Genomic DNA, 21,942 nt, shown 5'->3' with positions numbered 1-21,942 from the left:
ATTTAAGCTTATTTAAGCTAATTAATGCTATGACACGCTAGGCCAAGTTCCCAGCCGCCTATGGGGACCCCTCGAGTTTTAGCCGTTGTTCTACATAGACCTCCCTCTCTGTCCCGTCTGCGTGGGAGCCGGCACCCCTGTCCCTGGAGTGAGCAGGCTTCCTCTGCAGCCTCTTCTGCATCCCCAACAGCGCCGGGCCACGCAGTGTGAACACGTCGCGGGAGGAGGACGGAGAAGCAGAAATAGGGAGGGCTCCCAGCAAAGGACGCTCGGTGTTTCCCAGGGTTTGCTGATCCCCCTGGCAAAGCAGTGCTCTTTGTGTCTTTCTTTCCTTTTTTTTTTTTAAAGGTTGGCACCTGAGCTAACAACAGTTGCCAATCTTTCTTTCTTTTTTCTTTTCTTCTTCTTCTCCCCAAAGCCCCCCGGTCCATAGTTGTGTACATTTTAGTTGTGGGTCCTTCTAGTTGTGGCATGAGGCACGCCGCCTCAGCATGGCTCGATGAGCGGTGCCATGTCCGCACCCAGGATCTGAACCGGCGAAACCCTGGGCCCCGAAGCGGAGCGTGCGAACTTAACCACTCGGCCACGGGGCCAGCCCCTCTTTGAGTCTTTCGAGTCATGACGAAGTGGAACGAGAAAGAGGCATCATGTGAGGAGATAACGGGGAGCAGTGGCGACAGCTGCCTGCTCTGCCCGGGTCTAGGGTCTGGAAGATCATTGTGGCTCTTCGATTGTGATGCTTTTCCCCAGATATAGACAGCGACACAGGGGACGAATACAAGGAACCATGCCCTCCCCTTGTGTCCTTGCTGGCAGCATCTGACCCTCTGGGAGAAGCCCGGGAGGGCCTGTGCTACAGGCGTTCACATGAACACGCGTAGAGAGGAGCCCGTAGTCCCGGGTTCGAGTACTGGTTCTATCTCTTCCTTGCTGTGTGACCTTTGGACTTAACTGACTTCTCTGTTTCCTCCTGTATAAAACTGGGATAAATAATCCTATTTGCTGCATACAGTTATTGAGTGGATGACACGAGACGGCGTTCGAAAATCTCCGAGCACAGCGCCTGGGGTGGCGCTGGCCTTGTTCCTTCTCCTTGGGCTCTTAGCGATGGTGGATTTCAAACCCCCGAGCTGTTGCCCACCTGCAGAGAAGGTCTGGGGCGGGGAAGCATTTCTCTCCTGGGTAAGCAGGGTAGAGCGAAACAAAGACCTCGGCCAGGTTAGAGAGACCTGGCTCCGTGACCTTGGGAGGAATTTTAACTTTTAACTTGAGTGCTAACCGCTGGTTCCCTCTGGTCAGGTGGCCAGCGACCCATCGTCTTGAGGTTCCTGTTACCTCCAACCCATTGGTTAATTTGTTCTGGAAACATCCCCGGAGGGCGGGCACCGGGGGAAATATGACCCGGGCCCTGCTTTCTCAGGCGTTGAAGGAGCGGGTTCGGGGCACTGCCCCCCTCCTGTGGGAACGAGTTCCTCTCCCACCTGGATTGCTTCTCGAACTAATTTCCCCCCCTCGCATGAGTATGTAGTTTAATTACAAAGAGAAAACACTTTCCTCAGGTTGCCCTCCTTCAAACGGGCTGATTCATGTGATGTCCGGCCAGGCTGTTAATGGCCGACCAGCTTGGGTTTTAGGAAGCACAAGTACCTACATCCTATATATTGGCTGTGGTTTCCTTTAAAAACCCCTCTGCACGTCTTCCTCTTCCAGGATGGCTTCCCAGATGCGTACAGTGCCATCTCTTTGCCCTTGGTCACGCATGTCCCGTTAACTGTCAGATTTTAAATTTCATATTACGAGACACAACAGTCGCATCTTCTGGTTTTCTAAGGTCAGGCTGTTTGCTTTCTACGCTTCCGCCTGTTTCATTTTCTAACCAGTTGCTATGGAGGGACGGCGATGCATGACTCTTGTTTTCCAGATGGGGAAACTGAGGCCCAAGGATGTTGCCTGATTTCACACAAGGACAGAGTTGGTCATTGAACCTGCATCTGCCTGTCCTCAGAGTCCGAGCTGCGAGCTCTGGTTAGCGTCAGCTCTGTCCTGCTCCTCACTGGGCTGGGAGCCCCTTGTCCTCCACGTGTCCCCAGGGCCCGGCTCAAGGCCGGTTGAACTGGAGAAGGAGCGTGTGTGGTCTGGTCGGGGTGGGGGGGGGGGGGTCTTGTGATCATCACAATTGCCGCCTGTTGTCTTGGTCTTCAGGGGCAGAAAGGCAGCTGTTGGAGATTCATGTAGGAAGGTGGAAGGAATTCACTGAAATTGACCTTGAGGCGTGACCTTGAGCAAATTACTGAACCTTCTGTTTCCTCATTTACAAAGTAAGGATAACCTTGTCCCTGACGTGGGTAGCGGGGAAAATGCACTCTCCCTACTACAATGCCTGGCATGGGGCTGGCTACCATTACTGCTCCTTGAGTTATTTATTTTTTTTATTGTGGTAAAATGTACATAATGGGGAATTTATCATTTTAACCATTTTTAAGTGTACGTCTCAGGGCATTAAGCACATGCACACAGGTGGGTGGCCATTCCCTCCATCCATCTCTGGAACTTTCCCATTTTCTCAAACTGAAACTCTGTCCCCATGAAACACTGACTCCCCACCCCTCCCCCAGCCCCTGGCACCACCATCCTGCTTTCTGTCTCTATGAAAGTCACTCCTCTAGGGACCTCCTATGAGTGGGATCACAGTATTTGTCTTTCTGTGTCTGGCTTATTTCACTGAGCGTGATGTCCTTCAGGTTCATCCATGTGGTAGCGTGTGGCAGGATTTCCTTCCTTTTTAGGGCTGCGTAATATTCCCTTGCATGGCTGTACCACATTGTGTTTATCCATTCATCTGTTGATGGTGCTTCTTGGGTTTTAAAACCGAGCCTCGAGCTGACATCTCGCATGTGTGTGCCCAGGTCACGGGCAGAAAATAGCTTTCCCATCACATATAACTACAGTGGAAAGTCTTCTTTTCCATCCTTTGGCTGTGTGTCCCCTCAGTCAAGTCTGTAGAAATGAGAAAAATCCAACCTGTTTCACAAGATGGCCGTGGGGGATGGAATGAAACGAGGCCTGTGAACTCGTTCTGAAAATGTCAGACAAACACAGCCCTTGGGGGGTTTCCGTCCCACACACAGCAGTTCCGACTATCCGACTTGTCCTTCGACTTTTTCCGTCCGAAGCCTTCCCCTGCTGGAGTTGGGTTGTTGATGGTGCCGCTTTTCCTCGTGAATAATTTTAGCAGCCCACGCGCTGGGCTATGGCTCATCCAACTGACAGGTGTACAAATGATCTACAACCTTTGCTTCCGAAATCGTCCTCTCGGAGATGCTCTTTGTCGCGATAAATTAAGAACCCATGAAGGAGAATTCACCTGGGCGTTCCCCAGTGAGAGGAGCAAAAGGAAAGTGGACGCTGAATCATAATTCTTTGCACGCTTCATCGAGGGCGGGTTCTTGCAGTGTCCTATAGCGCTTTAAGGAGGTGGTTCCAAGCCTCACGTTTTAAATGGAGCTGAGAAAGGACCCTCATTGCTGGCCTGGGGTCCCCTGGGCTGCAGGATTCACGGAGGGACTGGGGCTCATGGGGGCTGGCAGAGGGAAGAAAATGGAGATTTCTCTCTGACTCTGCCTGCCTGCTGGGCTGTTAGCATCACGATGGCAGTGACAACAGGACACCTATGGCCAGGCCCACGGCAGACCCTCCAAGAAACTCAGATAGGTGGAGGGTGCAGTGGATTCCATGCATGTGTGCAAGTTGGGAGCTGAGAAGACCAAACGCTTCGGTGTGACTGCAGGGAACCTGGGGGCCAGATGCTCAGGCCTCTGGAGCAATAACTCTGGCTGGATGGACAGACAGACAAGCTCAGCCATATAAGCCCCATCCCCTTTCATGATTTCCCTCTGTCTTTGCCACCGGCTGGGCTCTAAGGCAGCGGTTCTCACCCAAGGGTGATTCTGGCAATGTCTGGGGACATTTGCGGTTGTCACAACTGGGGGAGAGGGGACGCTTCTGGCATCTAGCGGATGGAAGCCAGAGATGCGACTCCACATCCTGCAATGTGTGGGCCCCCATCACGGAGAATGACCCGGCCCCAAATGTCACCAGCGCTGAGGCTGAGAAACCCTGAGCTAAGACGACAGTGATGGTGGAATGACCAGTCCTATATCTTTCCTGGTCCCAGTCTGTGACCTGGGAAAGCTCCCCAGAGTTCCCAGGTGTGGAGTTGGCAAGAATAAAGGAAGAAGGGAGAGCTTGCAGGTGGCCCTGTCCTGCCTTGGACAACCTAATATTCCCTCCACGGCTCCGTTTGGCACAAGACGTGTTTGTTGCTTCTTGCCCTTGGGATCTCCCCCGATAAGCTTTGTGGATTGTTCCAGATTGCGTTGACGGGGGACAGCTTCCCGCCCCAGGCCACCCGCCCCGTCGCTCTCCATCCGTGGGAGAGGCGGCAGCTGCCCAGCTCATTACTCTGCCCCCGTGCGAATGTGCTCCTGCGTGTTTTGGTTCAGAGGGTCACTGGGTTCTGTGTCCTCCTTTTGTCGTTAGTCAATTTAATTTGTTACTAATAATAAAATCCGGAACTTACCTGGCCCTGCAGCCCCGGGTCATTGAGAAAGCTCGGTGGCATGCACGTCCTTTTCAGAGGCTGGCTTTGGAACGAGCAGAGGATGGAGTAAAAATTTCCCTGAAGCACAAGGGCTGGCATTTCAATGACAGGATCATTTCCTGAAAACCGAATTTAGCTTATTGCTAAATAAAACAGCGACCTGATCCCAAGGAGTCCATTTTTGTACAATTACCTGGTCGTATCAAGGACAGTTTGAGGTCTCGGGATAGGAGCCCCAGGGCACAAAATTTAAGGGCGGGGCACCAGACAAACTCAGTACTTTAATGCAGTATTTGAAAAATCAAATTTAAGACCGAAAGATCCATGATGAATAAAATTTCGAAATTTTATTACTTTTTAATTTTTTTCTCCCCAAAGCCCCGGTACATAGTTGTATATCCCAGCTGTAGGTCCTTCTAGTTCTTCTGTGTGGGATGCCGCCACAGCATGGCTTGATGAGCCGTGTGTAAGTCCACGCCCAGGATCCGAACCGGCGAACTCCTGGCCACCGAAGTGGAGCACACAAACTTAACCACTACGCCACCGGCTGGCCCCTGGAAATTTTAAATAAAGGCAAAGCTTGACCCTGCTCACCCTGGTCTCAGCTCTGTTGGATCTCCTGTCTTCATTAAAAAAAAATTTTTTTTTGAGGAAGATTAGCCCTGAGCTAACATCTGCCACCAATCTCCCTCTTTTTGGTGAGGAAGACTGGCCCTGAGCTAACATCCATGCCCATCTTCCTCTACTTTATATGTGGGTTGCCTGCCTCAGCATGGCTTGACAAGTGGTGCCATGTCCACACCAGGGATCCGAACCCGTGAACCCCAGGCCGCCGAAGCAGAACATGCGAAAACCCGTGTGCCACCAGGCCGGCCCCAGTATGTGTCTTTTTGTGACTGGCTTATTTCACTGAGCATCATGTCCTCCAGCTTCATGCATGTTGTAGCAGGTGTCAGAATTTCCTTCCTTTTTTTTTTTAAGATTGGCACCTGAGCTAACATCTGTTGCCAATCTTCTTTTTCTTCTTCTCCTCTCCAACGCCCCCCTGATACATAGTTGTATATTCTAGTTGTAGGTCCTTCTGGTTGTGCTATGTAGGACGCTGCCTCAGCATGGCTTGATGAGTGGTGCCATGTCTGTGCCTAGGACCCAAACTGGCAAAACCCTGGGCCGCCAAAGCGGAGCCTCCGGACTTAACCGCTCAGCCACGGGGCCGGCCCCTCCTTCCTTTTCAAGGCTGAATAATATTCCAGTGTACGTATATATGCGTGTATATATACATAGCTATCTATCACATTTTATCTATTCATCGTATTTTATAAAGGATATTTATTATATGTGCATTGGTCAAAACCATCTATAAAGAAGTTTACTAGGAAAAGTAAGCCCTTCCCATGTCTACCCTCTCTCCCTGGAGGCAAATGCCCCTCTGAGTCTCTTGTTCTCTTGAGAGGAATTCTGCGTGTACATGTGGACGTGGAAACCGCACACATCTGCCTGCCCCTGTTTTGCACAAATCCACTTTCCTCACTCCTCCGCACCTTGGCTTTCTCCCTTAATAACATTTCTTGGAAGCCATCTGAATCATTTTCTTCAGCGGCCACATTCATTGGTAATGTATTTATCCAGTCTGCAGTCAGTGGGCATTTCCAGCCAGCTGTTGTTATAAACAAGGACGTGGTTGACTGTCATCAGGCTTGAAATGCGCAGGAGTTTTGTTTTGGGGGTGCTGTCCCCGAATGCCAAGAGCATCCCAGAGCTCGCTCTTGAATTGAAGGAGGATGGATGACGTGGTACGCAAACATGAGGTGGTGCAGACGTTCTGTGTCTTAACGTGGAAGTTATTCATGCATTATTTTCATCCTCACACCCACACGGGTCTTTTCTGGAGTAAAGTACACGAATTTCACAGAGTCGATCTCAACGTTTGCAGACATTTAAGAGCAGAAGCCGGAGGTTTCAAATAAATGTCTGGCTTATGCGGGCTGCTGGGGGCGAGAGTGAGTCTGACATCCATCGCTCTCTGCAAGGCGTGCTCGGAGGAATTAAGCCTTAATTCATTATTAAGGTGATGCCCAGGCTCATGCTGAGACCCACACGGGCCTTAGCTGGGTTATGCATCCAAGCTCCAGGTGTGGGCCATTACCCTCAATGCTCCCACCTGCGCTGACCTGTTCCTGAGGTTGTACAGTCAGCCCTGTTCTAATGCTCGATTCGATTTGTTCCAACATGATGGCGAGACAAGGGGACAGTTTGAGCACGAGGCAAATTTCGCCTGTGCTTCTGTGCGATCTTGCCTCCGAGATACACTAGGTGAACCCAACTCAGACAACTTCCCCCAGTGGAACCAAGCTGTGTAGACATCCCTGAGACCCGCGTGGGCATCTCAAAAATCTGCCAGCTCCCTTGGACCCCCTGATGGGTTAGGAGCCACCACCATCCACATCTGAGGGTCCGGCTTCCCATCGATTTCAGTCAACCCTCCCTCCACCTCTTCAAAGTCACTCACACGCTGCAACCCTCCAACACGCACTTCCACATAAGCAAACTTTGGGCCCTTTTCGAGGTCAGGCCCTTTCCAAGGTCAAGTCCTATATTTTGTAGTAGTTGTGTATTTCCTGACCATTTAACCTGCGTAAAACTGTGTTACTCTTTTTAATTAGATTTCTGTTGGACTTTATTATGGATCACTAATGACACATTTGAGTGCGATGGCCTAACCCTGTCTTCTCCATAAATGCCATGACTTATAGGAATGCGTATGTCACATTGGACTGGGAGCGAACTTCACACCCCAGGTAGTAATAGGGAGTTGAGACATGGCACTGCCCTGTGGTCCAGCCCATCACCCGTAAGGCCTCAGTGTCATCCCCTCCAGGCTCTGTGACTGGCCTCCAAGCTCACTGTGGGCCAGCAATATCCTCAGTCCACATGAGGACATTATTAAGAGCAGTAGCTACTGTGCAGCTCTCGCTCTGTGCTGGGCTCTGGGGTCTGTCAGAGAAAAAAAATCATAGGGGGCCTGTTTTCCTGCAGCCCACACTCCAGTGGGCCTGGCACTCAGTAAATACATCACAGACAGATGGACAAGATAATTTCAGGTGGTGGTAAGCCCTAGGAAGGAATTATATCAGAGTGACAAGATGGGGCAGAGTGAGGGAGATAGAGGTTGGGGGACCCTGCCTGAGGATGACATTCAAGCTGAGACCAGAAGGATGAAGGGGAAGCTGCTGTGGGAGGTCCTGGTGGGGGCAAAGTGAATTCTCCGTGGCTGGAACTGCATGTGCAAAGGTCCTGAGGTGCCCTGGGATTTTTAAGGAACAGATTGGTGCCACAACCGAGGCATGGCATGGACCTCACAGCAACTCTACAAAGCAGGTAGGTGGCCTAATGATCTTCCTTTGCAAAAGGGGAAACTGAGGCTTGGGAGAAGCTAAGACAATTGCCCAAGAGCTCAGAGTGAGGGAGTGGCAGATTCCGCTTGGGATCTTATTCTCCCACCTTAGTTTCTATCTACTAACATGCCCTCCCCTAAATAGAAGACCAGGTAAGACGTAAGGACAGCACTGCCTTACATCCCTTCATTAGACCATCCTTCCTCCACTTAGCTGCGTTTATCTTGGCCATCCCCCCACCCCTGTTTCCATGGCTCCGGCTGTTGGTTTCTCACACGCATGAGAACTGTTCTCTGAAGCCTGTCAAGGTCGTGACACTTGTGTGTGTGCATACGTGCGTGTGTGCGTGACCCCCTTTCTCTAATGCAAGGTTTCTATTTGGGTATCTGCTGTTTAATTTTCCAAGGTTGTTTTTTTTGGGTGGGGGTTGCTAAGGAAAAGTGCCTTACATTTTATCTTTGCATCCTGTGGAACTCGGTGAATAATGGGCAGCCAGGGGCAAGGACTGACAAGGAAACGTATGGGAAGGAAGTTCACGGGGGATGCCTGTGGGAACCAAGACACACCTTTGATCTTCAGATTTCAAAGTGGGAAACTCAAGGTGAGGTGAGAGTGGGAATAGGAATGTGCCCAGGAAGGCTGACCTCACAGTTCCTCCTGGCGGCCACCCAAGGGTGACGTGGCACAAGATCGGTGACATCTCAGAGGGGGTTGTCATCGTTGCTTCAGAGCAGTTCCAAGAAGCAGATGTTTGTGAGCCAAATGAGCTGGTTTTCTGGGGCTACCAGGGCAGGACGGGAGGGGAGCTGGTCTGCGTCAGAAAGCACATCCACGGCCAAGCTCTTTGCAACTCTTTTTTTCCCTTAGCTGGGGTGGGGAGACGTAAGTGGTGGACCCATGTTTTAAACGTTGGGATCGTAGCTTTATTTCTCTGCATGAGAATTTCTTTCTTCCCAACCTCCCTGTGCCCCATCTGGCTTTCGCTCGGTGTCTGTGTTTGCATGAATGGGCTCAGCTGCACCTCTTGCCTTTGGGTCTCGCTCACTTTAGTTAGAGCCCAAAGTCGCTTGAGGCCCAAATTCCCAACCTTTCCTAGCATTCCATAATCACAGGCCTTGGGGAGGAATGCACCCAATAGCCCTCCAATTATGGTTTTCTTAGGAGGCTATTAAATCTTGATTTCTGAGAGGGAAATTGGGCATCTTGTGTTTTCCCTTTCAGTCCTGCTACTGTGGATGAGCTCTTCTGGAAATTGCAAGGGCCATTTAGGTATGGTTGGGAAGTGTGGTTATTTTACGATACAGTCAGGCTCTAGAAAGAGCACATCGCATGTTTTATTTAGATCCCTGGTCAATTCTTTCAGGCTGATTCCTTTGGGGGAAGAAGTGAGTATGGGGTTGATGGGAACATGGAGAGGTTGTGGATTCAGATGCGAATGGACACACAGGAGTGCCTGCCTGGGACCTTCCTGTGCTCGGCCGTGGGAATCCTGGAGGGCCGGGACAGCCCCCATTGCGTCTGGCTCCCGTGCGTGGCCTGGAGCTGCCTGGCACAGAGCAGGTGCATGTTTGCATTTCTTGAATTGACTGGGACACAGGGATGGGCTGGATTTCCAGGATCAGCCATCAGTCCAGGGTCACCAGCAATACCGAGTCTCAAACTAGCTCCCCCCCGCCCCCATACCTGGCAGATTTGAGAGCAACATGCCGAAGTGGGGATAAATACAGTTTCCTCAAGAATGCCTCAAGGGGAAGGAAAGGAAAGTTTCTTGGCGGCCAACTTTAAATTTAGTCATTCAATCCATCCAACACTCCCCCCACCCCCTCGCCATAGGATGTAGGGAGGTTGTTATTGCTATTTCGTGGAGGAGTCCTAGGCTGAGAGATGAGATGCCTTAAATTGTCGCTAGTACTGATGGCATCTTGGAAAACTTTCTTAGGCTTTCCATGGGGCTGGGCGCTGTGCTGAGCACATTTCATGCATTATCCCATCTGATCTTCAAGACAGCCCAAGATGCTATTACCGTCCCCATGTACACATGGGGAAACTGAGGCACAGAAGGCGGAGTCACGTGACCAGGAAGTGGATGGGTCCACTTGTAGCTCAGGTCTGCCTGACTCCATAATTCTTTGCGTTCCACACTCGGGTGATTTGAAGCCGTGGATCCCAGGTCCGAAGGCAGAGCCCTGAGGGCAGATCTGGACAATGCAGAATTTCTTCGAGCCCATTGTACTGTCCCCATCCCAGGCTTGGTGGCTGAGGGATTGGGATGCTTGGCCAATTGTCCTCGTGTCCTGGTTTGATCTCGTGGCAAAGATGGAGAGGAAGCTGGAGGGACTCCAATGCCATTTGGCTCTCTGGCTGTTCACTGCAAGAAAGAAACACTTTAACTTTTGCAGAATAACCTGCTGAGGAAATTAACAAGCCGGGCATGTTACAGCCCCCTGTGAACTTGCTTGGAGTATCAGCAGGATTTGTAACTAAGTGTTTTTGATTTGTAACTAAATGTTCTTGTGCTTGAACGCTGATTTCTGTCTGTCTCCCCAGGAGGCGGTGGAACTGTGTCTGTTCCATTCATCAGTTTGTGCCCAGAGCCTAGGACGGTGCCTGTCACTCAGTAGGAGCTCAGTTGATTGACGGAACTAGAAGGAAGATGGCAATGGGATGTGTTTGGCTGCCTAGTAAACTTTTAAATTAAGAAATGAAGAGTTTGTAGTCAGAAAGCCAGTTTGTAAAGGTTGAAGGGGTTTCTAGGGCATCTCAACTGTGCAGAAAGCAATCCACCTGTGAATAAATACTGGCTGGAGAGTGAGAGTGTGGACGTTGTTGATCCTGGTGGGGAAATACAATTCCTCCGTGGTCGTAGCATGCGTGTAAGACAGGCTTTTTACCAATTAGCTTTCTTTCCATCATGTGACTTAGTTTGAGTGTTGAAATGCTACCCTTCTTTCTTAGATCTTTGTTAATGATACTCAGCATCCACTGCGGTGGGGGAAGCATTTGCACAGCCTTATTTTCTTCACGCATTTTCCCCAAGTGTGTGCCGGGGCTTGGCAGCTTAAATAGAAGTGGAGCCAGGAAGTTGCAGGTGTGTGGGCTGTTGGTTCAGGCAGATGGAAGGCTGCAAAGTGGATCCGAAGGACCAGTGACATATGAGGACCCAGTGACAAAGAATAGCAGTGTCTGAGGGGTACGCAGGAGCGTCTCAAGAAGAGCCACAGGGCTCCTGGAGATGACACAGGGAGCTCCTCGTCTCTTCCAGTTGGAAAATAAAGCAGCCAGACTGGCTTCAGGAACCAACTCAATAAGGAAATGAGCCGAACGTTGTCTCCCTTTGGTCACGATGGAATTTGCAATAGGTGTATTTTCATTCTGACGAGTGATTCTATTTCATGGTGTCTCTGCAGAAATTCAGTGCATTGTGCTGTTTGCTTTTGTCCTTTAGGAACTGAGGACATTTTCTTCACCCCCTGTCACTGTGCCTAAACTCTCCCAGCTCCTGGGTGTAGCAGCTCCCGGGAGACTGGCTTCTGTCAACCTGTACACATTCAAGACCACTGCGTATTTGTTATTGAAAAGCCATTGGTCATGTGAGCGGACCTTTTTATGGTTGACATTGTCCCCAGGGAAACCCTTCTTGCAATTCAGACCTTCCACAGTGACAAATTTCAAACTCTGACATTCTCCATTCCCACTTCCTTGTTCCCATGGAGGCTGTGGTTTCCTTTCTCTCTCTCTCTCTCTCTCTCCCCACCACGAGAAGATGGTTATACCTAATTCCAAAAATGACAGAGAAAAACTAAACATGTGTAAATACGAACAGAGAATAATATGCAAGGAATTCAAGGCCCAGGGCATTATTAGGGAGAAAAGGAAAGAGGTTTTCCATTGTGTGAAGCGACAATCCTTCATGAGGGTCAACCAGCATAGAACGAAACCTGAGAGAGCGAATTGTAGGAAATACAAGGAGAATTGAGAAACCTCGGAGGGAGGGGGGAGACTCAAACACAGCCTTGATCATGTAGATAAACTTCAATTAGGAAACAGGGAGTTTGAATAATATGGTTAATAAGATTGTGGTAACAGATATAGACTGAACTTTGCACTCGGCAAACAATACACATTTTAAAATGCTCTTGGAATATTTAGAAAAACTAATCATTTGTTAAATCTCAAAACAAAACAAAAGAAAAACCCCAAACCCCAATACATTCCAAAAAGCAGACATGGCACTGGCCCTAATCTCTCGCTGCAAGTAAATGTAACTGGAAATTAATTTTTAAAAGTTTAACCAAACAAGCATGCAAGACAAACTCCTACCATGGGATAATTGAAAACAAAACATAACTCATAACTTCGGTCAAGGAGGGTCTCAACACTGTGAGGACAGACTCTTAGAAGACACTGGAGATGTGGTTGCAGAGACCAACGCAAAGCCTTAAATGATTATCTAGAGAAATCACAGAAAGCAGACAACAAATAATGAGACAAATCTACACGGGAAGAAGGAATTAATAAATTAGCAGGGACTAACTGATTTGAAAACAAATAGAACTAACAAATTCAACAGCTGAATCTTTTGTATCTGCAATGCCCAGTAAGGCAGCCACTAGCCACACAAAAATTAATTCAGTTTCTCAGTGACACCAGTCAAATTTCCAGCACTTGGTGGCTCCAGGTGGCTAGAGGCTACTGAATTGGACGGCACAGATAGAGAACTTTTGTGTCAGTGCAGAAAGTTTATCGGACTGTGCTGTCTCAGAATCTATAAAGTAGCATCATGAAGAAAAAAGGGGGGGGGGGAAACAAATATTGTATATAAAATTAAAAATGAAAATGGAGATGTAATTTAAAATCCATCAAAAAATTATAAAGGTAGCTCTGGGAAGACTTTTGGAAATATTATTAAAATAACTTCACTTGCTGATTTAAGTGCCTGTTTTATTTAGATCAATCGTTACCTTTTGGAAGAAATTAAGGCTGTGAATTTGCCCACGAGAACAGCTATGCCTGCATCTCCTAAGCTTTGCTCTCTTGCCATCATTAATTTCTAAGTAGCTGGTAAAATTTACATTGGCTCAATAAGCAAAATAACTGGGTAGGCTGAAAATCAACAACTTTTAAAAAGTTATCACTATAGTTAATTGCCTAAAATGTGTATGTATTACGGAGTTAAATGAGGGAAAACGACAAAAAGTCCACAACAAACAAACAAACAGGGATCCATGCACCTTAGCAAGAGTGGTTTGCAGGAGCAGGCTGGGGTTGTCTGAGGAGTGACTTAGCAATCATGTGCAGAAGCCGGGTTTGAGGTATGGAGTCCAGACGTCACGGCTTCTGCAGCACCGAGCTTTCTTGTCTGTAGTTCCTCTCATGAGGAATTGCCCAAGGTGGAAACTTGGGAGGCATGCAGGAGCTAAGTCCACCTCCCTGATGGCTTCAGAAGCCAGCCTCTTCCTCCCTGTTCCTTCTGCCCTTGCCTTCCTCAGCCATCCACTAGAGAGCCAGAAAACTGGCCCCCAAAGGTGCAGCTATCTGGTGGTGACCATTCTGCTGGAAGCCCTTCTTTGGCTCCTCCCGTGGCGTATAGTCCAAGCCCTTCAGCTCCCTAACCTGCTGTCTGGCCTGCTCTCCCACACCTTTTCCCCTGTACCTTGCCCTCCATCAACTCGGAACTGTTTATAGTTCCCTGAAGGCAGCCCTGATGATTCACGCCTTTGCAAGCACTGTCCCTCTCTTGCTGGGATAAAACCAGTCACCTGATCCTCCTTCCCCACTTTTTTTCTCTGTGAGCTTTATTGTGCATCTACTGTGTGCATGGTTCTGGGATGCAGTAAGAAGACAGACAATGTCCTCTCCTTCACGGGGCTTACCTGTCTCTTTTGTGCATCCTGGGAGAGCAGAGACAGTGTCCCCAGCCATTTCCTCATCTCAGTGCACCGAAGGAGCCAGATCTGGGTGGACCAGGGTGGGGAACAGGTGAATAAAACCCATAGTGTAACTCCATGATGCCATACGCAGTCCCAGTTTCCCTGGGAGACCTGGGTTCGAGTTTTGGCCTCGCCGCTTGCTAGCTGAGCTGGCGTTAGCAAAGCAGCCCTTCTGCGGCTCAGTTTCCCCATCTGTAAGGGAGATGGTTGTTTGAATTATTATTCAGCATATCATCATATCGGATTATCAACCGATTTTGGTTGAACGTTGTTTCTGCAAACTGAATATACATTTTAAAGTGTATTCATGGGGGACGGGACCATCACGCCCATTCTCTGTCTCAGTTTACTAGAATTGCAAATACACGTGGAGCGCAGAGGTTTGATGTCTTCAAATACAGGGAGAACATTGGCTCAAGGGCACCCCCCAAAATAGTCTGTGGGTTTTCTTAAGAATGTCATATATGAGTGTGGTCCTTAAACTTTGGGGGCAATGTCCGAGAGAGCACCCCTTAATTTGGAAGATTTTGCTGTGTGACCCCTCTCTGGGCCCCTCCCGCGGGAGGCCTGGGGTCAGGGCGCCCCCAAGCCCGTCCCGGGAGCTGCCACGCGGTGACCCGATCTGCTCCCGGGCACACGCCCAGCTCTGCGCGCGGCCCACGCCGCCCGGGGGTGCTCGGGGCGGCCCGCACGCTCGCTTTCTCCTTTTCTTCAACTGTTTCCAGGTCCCCCCTCGGCAGGCGCGCCCCGCAGGGTCCGCACCCCCGAGAGGCCCTGCCCCGGGGGCCCCGCGCGCACCACCCGCCGGCGGTCACCGCCCGAGAGCCAGGCGGCCGAGCGGAGCCCCGCGCGCCCGGGGGCGGGGCCGGCACCCCGGCAGCACGCGCGCCCATTGGCTGAGCGCGAGGGCGGCGCTGCGGCCGCCGCCACCGCCCGGCCCGGACTCCACGGAGCGGAGCGCGCCGCGGGCTTTGTGCTGCGCGGGCGCCCCCGCCTCCAGGGGGGCGTGGCCTCCCCCGCCCTGGGCCCGTCCCCCCTGAGCACACGGGGCACACACACACACACACACACACACACACACACACACACACACACACACACACACACACACACACACACACACACACACACACACACACACACACACACACACACACACACACACACACACACACACACACACACACACACACACACACACACAGCGGCCTGGAGCCGACCAATCCTGAGGCTGCATTGGCGGGGAGGCTCCCCCCCCCCTTGGGACTCCACCCCCTTCCCCTGGGCTGCGTGCGCCGTATATCTCCGAAGAGCTCCGCAGCTCGAGTCCAAACGCATCTGGAAAGCGAACTCTATGGGGCGCGTGGGGGCCGCATTGTCAGAGAAGGGAACCGGGGAGCTTGCTTCCCTGATTCGAGGACGTGAGCTCCTGCGGTCGCCGCTTCTCGGGGATCGCGGAGTCGAAAGGGCGTCTGTTGACCACCCAGCTCAAAAGTTCACTCCTTGCCTTCCACCCCATCATTAAATCATTTACTAGATTCCAAGGGGAGGAATTTCCAGACAACGCGCTGCCCGCGCCCCGAGGCTCAGGGGACTCGAACTTCAGCCTTCAGGGTCTAGGGCGGGCGTGAGAGACAATCTTTGCATGGAAACAAAGTAAATTACTTTAAGGAGTTCATAAAATTCACACTTTCTGGGAGAGCCACAGGGCCCTGTGGTGAATGTGTCTGCCTGCCCATGACGCAACTGTTCCGTTTGGAAATTTCTGGAAAGCAGTAATTTTTGGAATAATAAATCTTGAGTTTTTTTTTTTTTAAACTACAGGCTTTGGAAAGGAATGTAACAAAATGTTATTAACATATGGCGTGCTATGGAAACATTTAATAGTGGGGTTTTGATTTGTTCTTACTATATAGCTTCTTAATTAAGAAAAAATAAACTGGTTTGGACTTCGGCAAAGAAAAAAACCGTGGCTGTATTTTCCTACGCATGGCATTTACAACGCGGCACTGCGTGCTTTTGTCTCCACTATTCCAGCTTTTAACCTTGTTTTGGATAAATTGGTAACTTTTTACTTTGATGTAGTTTTCAAGTTTACAAGAGAAGTTGCAAAGATTGTATCTACATCAGTTGTTTACATTTTACTCTATTTCTTTTATTATCTCTTTAATGTATTAACGTACACACTTTATATACATATTCATTCTTTTTCCTGAACCATTTGAGTGAGTTGCAAGCATATTGCCCCTTTATCCTTAATTCTTCTCTGGGTACTTTGTAAGAACAAGAAAATTCTCTTATACAACCGCCGTACAATGATCAAAATCAGGAAATTAACACGGATGCAACATTTTAATCCACAGTCTCGTACATAAATTTCATCGGTTGTCCCAATGTTCATCGTTAGTAACATTTTTTCCTGGTCCAGGTTCTGATGTAGGATCACACTTGGCATTTGGCTGCTTTGACTGTTGTTTTTTTAATAAGGCAAAAATGATCTTAAGAGAACCTTTATAAAAGCTCTCCGCGATGCCTGTCAGCTCTTCTTATACAGTCATTTCTAAAATATGTGGGGGTAGAATTATTTGATTGATCAATAGCATTTATTCCTTGCCTAGCAGAGGCTTTTAAAAAATGTCTTTTCAAAAATATGTCCGTTTTAAGCAGTTGGACACATACAGCAAAAAAGAAAAATCGAATTGTGCTGAGGTGTAAGGATGTGGCTACCCACCCTTCACTCCATCGTCTTCTCCTTCCGAAAGGCAGTCCTGGGCACATTTCTTGCCATACTTCCAGAGGGACACATGTCCCATTTGCCTTTTTCTCTTCTCCCCATTTTAAGATATAATTTACATACAGCAGAATTCACCCTTTTTGGAATAAAGTCCTGCGAGTTTTGACTGATATATACGGTCATGTAACCACCACTGCAGTGGAGATATGGACTGGTTCCATCATCCCAATTTCCTCTGAGCCCCTTTGCGGACAGCCCCTCCCCAGTTCCAGCCCCTGGTGACCACTGATGTGTCCCCCGTCCCTATAGTTTTGCCTTTTCCATGATGTCATATAAATGGAATCATACAGTGTGTAGCTTTTGCAACGGGCTTCTCACTCTCAATAAAATGCCTTTGAAATTCATCCGCGTTGTTGTGGTGTCAGCACATCTTCCTTTTTCGATTGCTCAGTCGTATTCATTGTGTGGAGGAACAATGTTTCTCCATTCCCCAGTTGAGGGACCTTTGAATTGTTTCCAGCTTGGGGTGATTATGAATGTTCCCACTATCCACATTCCCTTTGTCTGAATATGTGTTTTTTTTCCATTTCACCTCGGTGAACCCCTGGGTTGTGAGGTAAGGATGAGAAGTATATGTTTAACTTTATAAGAAACTACCAAACTGTTTTGCAAAGTAGCTGTCCTGTTTTGCATTCCCACTATGTATGTCTCTTTCCTTTTTCCACAAATGACTTATATATATATATATATATATATATATATATATGTATGTATTTTTTTCTTTTGAGGAAGATTGGCCCTGAGCTAACATCTGTTGCCAATCTTCCTCTATTTTATGTGGGACACCGCCACAACGTGGCTTGACGAGTGGTGCTAGGTCTGTGCCTGGGATCTGAACCTGCAAACCCCACGCTGCTGAAGGGGAGCATGCCAACCTAATTACGCCACTGGGTGGCCCTGAGTTATATTCTTTAGATCCTGCTGTGCACCTTGTTTGCTTCACTTAATGCTATCTTGGAAGTCACTCCAACATCAGAAGGCGTAGAGCCACCTCCTTTTTTGGGCAGCTGCGTACTATTCTTTGATCCACGGTAATTTATTTACACAGTCTCCTGCTATGGATCTTTAGGTTGTTTCCAGCCTTTTGCTGTTATAAACTCAACTGGATAACGTCTCGTAAGGTGAAGACTCTCCTTGCCCAGGTGTCTGTGTGCACGTATGCTGTCTTGTCTGCGGGCTAGTTCCTAGAAGTAGGAATAGTGGGTGAAACTGCACTTGCCTTTGAGCATCCCCCTTAAACAAGCCAGCATCCCTGTAGATATCTCTCTAGAAAACGTATTGTTCAGCGGGGAGCATGGCTCTTACTTCAGAGGATCCTGACTCAGCTACCTCCTTCCCACTCCACCAATTTATTTAGAGTCAGTTTCCAACCTTCTCAGCAGGGTATAGAAAAAGCCACTCGAGAGGAAAGTTTCAGGAACGTAGTGGCTGCTTCTGCCAGTGTAACCGGAGGCCAGGGGCTTTAGGAAACTTTAGGGAGAATTGGGAGGAAATTGGGGCCAGCAGTCCAAGCAACTTGGGGTGCGGACAGGGGGAGATGGACAGACAAGGAACTTGTGTGTCTGGCGGGGGAGGACTCCTGTCTGCCGTCTCTGGGATGTGTGGGTAGATGCTCCTTACACACACAGCGTGCATGTGTCCTGGGAAGGTCAACAGCTCCCGGACTGCTCCGCATTTTCTCGTAAAGGCCGCCATGCTCTCTGGCAGAAACATCCTGGGGGAGGGGTTGGCCCTCTGGAACTGGCTGCCGGGACTCACTTGGTGTCTGTTAGAGGAAGCAGGACCAGGGGCACGGGGAGAGGAAAGTCAGCCCCCTCCTCCATTGGGGGAGCTTGTCATCTTGCACATCACATTCTTCACAATTCACTGGGGGGGGCGGGGGTTGGTGGTGGCAGCGGGGAGGCCCCCCTGAGCGGCATTTCTATGAAATAAGATAAAATACTTGGAAACTGTGCACACAGCCGGAGCTGGCTTGTCGTTATCAAAGCATAGTCTTCAAAAATTAAAAACACCACTCTTATGCCAAAAAAAAAAAGAGCAACAAGAACACCTGTCAACACATTTCTTTTAACCCTTTAGTGAGGAAGCCAGCAGGGCAGTAAAGCCAAAGCATTTATAATCACTGAAATAAGACTGCAGAGTGAGGCACGGAGATGCTTAATGTCCTCTGGGGCATTAAACCTGTCATTTTGGGGAGGAGGTTATCTCTTCTAGTGGATAAAAATGATTGATGGCCTATCTGTCTATAAGTTGACATCAGACTCCCCAGAGCCTACACTCTAATAGAAATAGTAAAACCATCACAGGTACGTTTCACTGGGCGAGGGGTTGGCAAACCAGCCAGCCTGTCACCTGCATTTTTTTTTTATTAAGGTTATAAAAGTTAACATCCTTGTGAAATTACAGTTGTACATCATTATTAGTCATGTTGTAGGTACACCACTTCACCCCTAGTGCCCTCCCCCCCACCCCCTTTCCCCTGGCAACCAACGATCAGTTAGTTCTCTTTGTCCATATGTTAACTACCACCTATGAGTGGAGGCATACAGAGTTTGTCTGTCTCTGTCTGGCTTATTTGACTCAACATAATACTCTCAAGGTCTATCCATGTTGTTGTGAATGGGATGACTTTGTCCTTTTTTATGGCTGAGTAGTATTCCATTGTATATTATATATATATACCATATCTTCCTTATCCAGTCTTCAGTTGCTGGGCACTTAGGTTGGTTCCATGACTTAGCTATCGTGAATAATGCTGCAATGAAGATAGGGGTGCATGGAACTTCTGGAATTGCTGATTTCAGGTTCTTAGGATATATACCCAGTAGTGGGATGGCTGGGTCATAAGGTATTTCTATTCTTAACTTTTTGAGGAATCTCCATACTGTTTTCCATAGTGGCTGCACCAGTTTGCATTCCCGCCAACAGTCCGTCACCTGCTTTTTTAAATAAAGTTTTATTGGGCACAGCGGCCCCTGTGTCCGTGTGCCTTCCCTGGGGCTGCTTCCTCGGCGAGAGCGGCAGAGAGGACTAATTGCGTGTGACAGAGCCATATGGCCCTGTACTCTGTGATCCTCTATGCAAAAAGTTTGCCAGCTCCTGTGCTGGAGGATGAAATGATTGTCAGGTGGGTCCTTGTCGACAGGACTCCAGCATAAGATGGAAAAGTCGTGTGGTCAAGCTCTGGCTTTGTTTGCAAGTGTTGGATCCTTTTTCTTAGCATCCTGGAGGCTGGAAGCCTTCTGTGTTTGGGAAGTGCTTGTTAGCACTTTGTTGGTGTCGCTTTTGAACTTAAGGGCTGACCCTCAGACACGGCCCCAGCCCAGGAAATAGGCAGCTTCCTGCTCTCACATGTGACCTCCCAGAGGGTGGGATCGTTGTGGGTCCTAGGTAATTGTTGTCTGCCTTGGATATTGCTTCCTGCCATTGAGATTCCAAGAGATTCCTGTAGACAGATCATTAAGAATGATGGTAAAATAACAGGACCCACAGGGGGTCACTGATGTCAGACCTACAGTGGACCTCTCAAAGAATCCAGCGCGTTCCCCACATCATCTCTTTTACTTGTGACAAGGAGTTAAGGGACTGTCATTACCGCCCCCATTTGACAGGCAAGAAAACCAAGGCTACCACTGGTTCTTTAAAGAAATCTTTACCGGGTGTCTATGGGGTGGCGGGTGCTGCGTCACCAAAGCTGAACGCACGTCATTCCTCCCCTTGACTGCGTGGACCCTGGGGATGGCTTGTCATTTTAGACCCAGGAATGTCGGATTCAGAGCCAAAAGATCAAGGTTCCAGTTTTGGCCCTGCTGCTTCTTGGCTGAGCCCGTCTTCTTGCCTCCGTGAAATGAAAATAATGTTACTTACTCCCCTCCCTGGTCTGTTAGAATTAAGCAAGAAGCTAGTGGGTGGTGTGTAAACCCTAAAATCTACACAGACTTTGGTGGGTTTATCCCATCCTGCTCCTATTAGCAGCTTCTTCATTCTTTCTGGATCCACGTAGAAAATCAGAATGTGCAGTTACGCATAGATGCTGCAAATCTTGCATGTAAATGTTCGTAGTGTTTATGGAGCTCCTGCAACTGGGATTTCTTGGATGAGTTCTTGAGCCACTGGTTAAAAATTGGGGCCTTGGACCTGCTCCAAAGTCTTACCTTTTGCCTCCTTTCTGTCTAATTGGACTTGTGTCTGCTGAGCTCCTGCTGGGTGTCATAGAGGCTAGCACAGTGAATGCAGCCGACATGACCCTGTCTCCTAAGCTCCCCTCTAGACAGACAGTCAACAAGCACGTAGATAATTTTCAAGAGTGAAAGTGCAATGAGAAAAAGGTAATAAACTCATGTGTTAGAACATGGTTTGCGAAGGAGGGAGTGACTTCCAGTGGGGAGGTCATGGAAGGTCTTTCTAAGGAGTGGAGACCTGAAGGACAAGAATGAGCCAGTCATGGGAGGATAAAGGGTAGGGTGCTTCAGCGAGTCAGAGCAGCAGATGCAAAGGTCCTGAGGTAGGACTGAGCCTCGGTGTGGGAGGGGCAGAAAGGAGGCCAGAGGGGCTGCTGCCTGTGGCTGGGAGAAGGACTCAGAGAAGGACTCAGAGAGACTACATGGGATCTGTAGGCCCCGGCAGGAGTTAATTTTTATTCTCTAAGCTTCTGCTGTCCAACGCAAGAACCAGTAGTCACCCGTGGCTATTAAAATTAAAATTGAAATACAATTAAAAGTTTAGTTCCTCAGTAAAAATTGGGACGCTTGTGCACTCTTGGTAGAAATGTAAAATAGTGCAGCCTCTGGCAAACAGGGTGGTGGGTCCTCAAAAAATTAAAACTAGAATTACCATATGACTCAACAATTGCACTTCTGGGTACGTACATAAAAGAATTGAAAGCAAGGTCTTGAAAAGATCCTTGTGCACCCGTGTTCATAGCAGCATCATTCACAAGGGCCAACAGGTGGAAGCAACCTAAGTGTCCATTCGATGGATGATGGATCAACACAATGTGGTCCATCCATACAAAAGACTATTATTCAGCCTTAAAGAGGAAGGAAATTCTGACACTTGCTATGACATAGAGGAACCTTGAGGACATGATGCTTGGTGAAATAAGCCAGACACAGAAGCACAGATCCTGTGTGACTCCACTTCTGTGAGGTCCCTGGAGGAGTCACATCCATAGAGACAGGACGTAGGATGGTGGGACCAGGGGCTGGGGGAGTGGGATGGGGA

The 21,942-nt window shown here is 48.9% G+C and overlaps 1 protein-coding gene and 1 long non-coding RNA gene across 5 annotated transcripts in view; one reads left to right on the top strand and one right to left on the bottom strand.

Moving 5' to 3' along the window:
* INSR (insulin receptor) overlaps positions 1-21,942 on the top strand; it is a 125,435-nt gene that overhangs the window by 53,114 nt on the left and 50,379 nt on the right. The window lies entirely within an intron of this gene.
* LOC139083812 (uncharacterized) lies at positions 9,313-14,756 on the bottom strand. Its single transcript, XR_011540766.1, has 2 exons — positions 13,869-14,756; positions 9,313-11,768 (listed from the first exon to the last, which is right to left on the bottom strand). It is a non-coding gene; the product is annotated as an uncharacterized lncRNA (long non-coding RNA).

This window comes from Equus przewalskii, chromosome 6 (genome assembly GCF_037783145.1).
Source record: "Equus przewalskii isolate Varuska chromosome 6, EquPr2, whole genome shotgun sequence".
In the NCBI taxonomy this organism is placed as follows: domain Eukaryota; kingdom Metazoa; phylum Chordata; class Mammalia; order Perissodactyla; family Equidae; genus Equus; species Equus przewalskii.
This window is presented reverse-complemented; position numbering and strand designations above follow the sequence as displayed.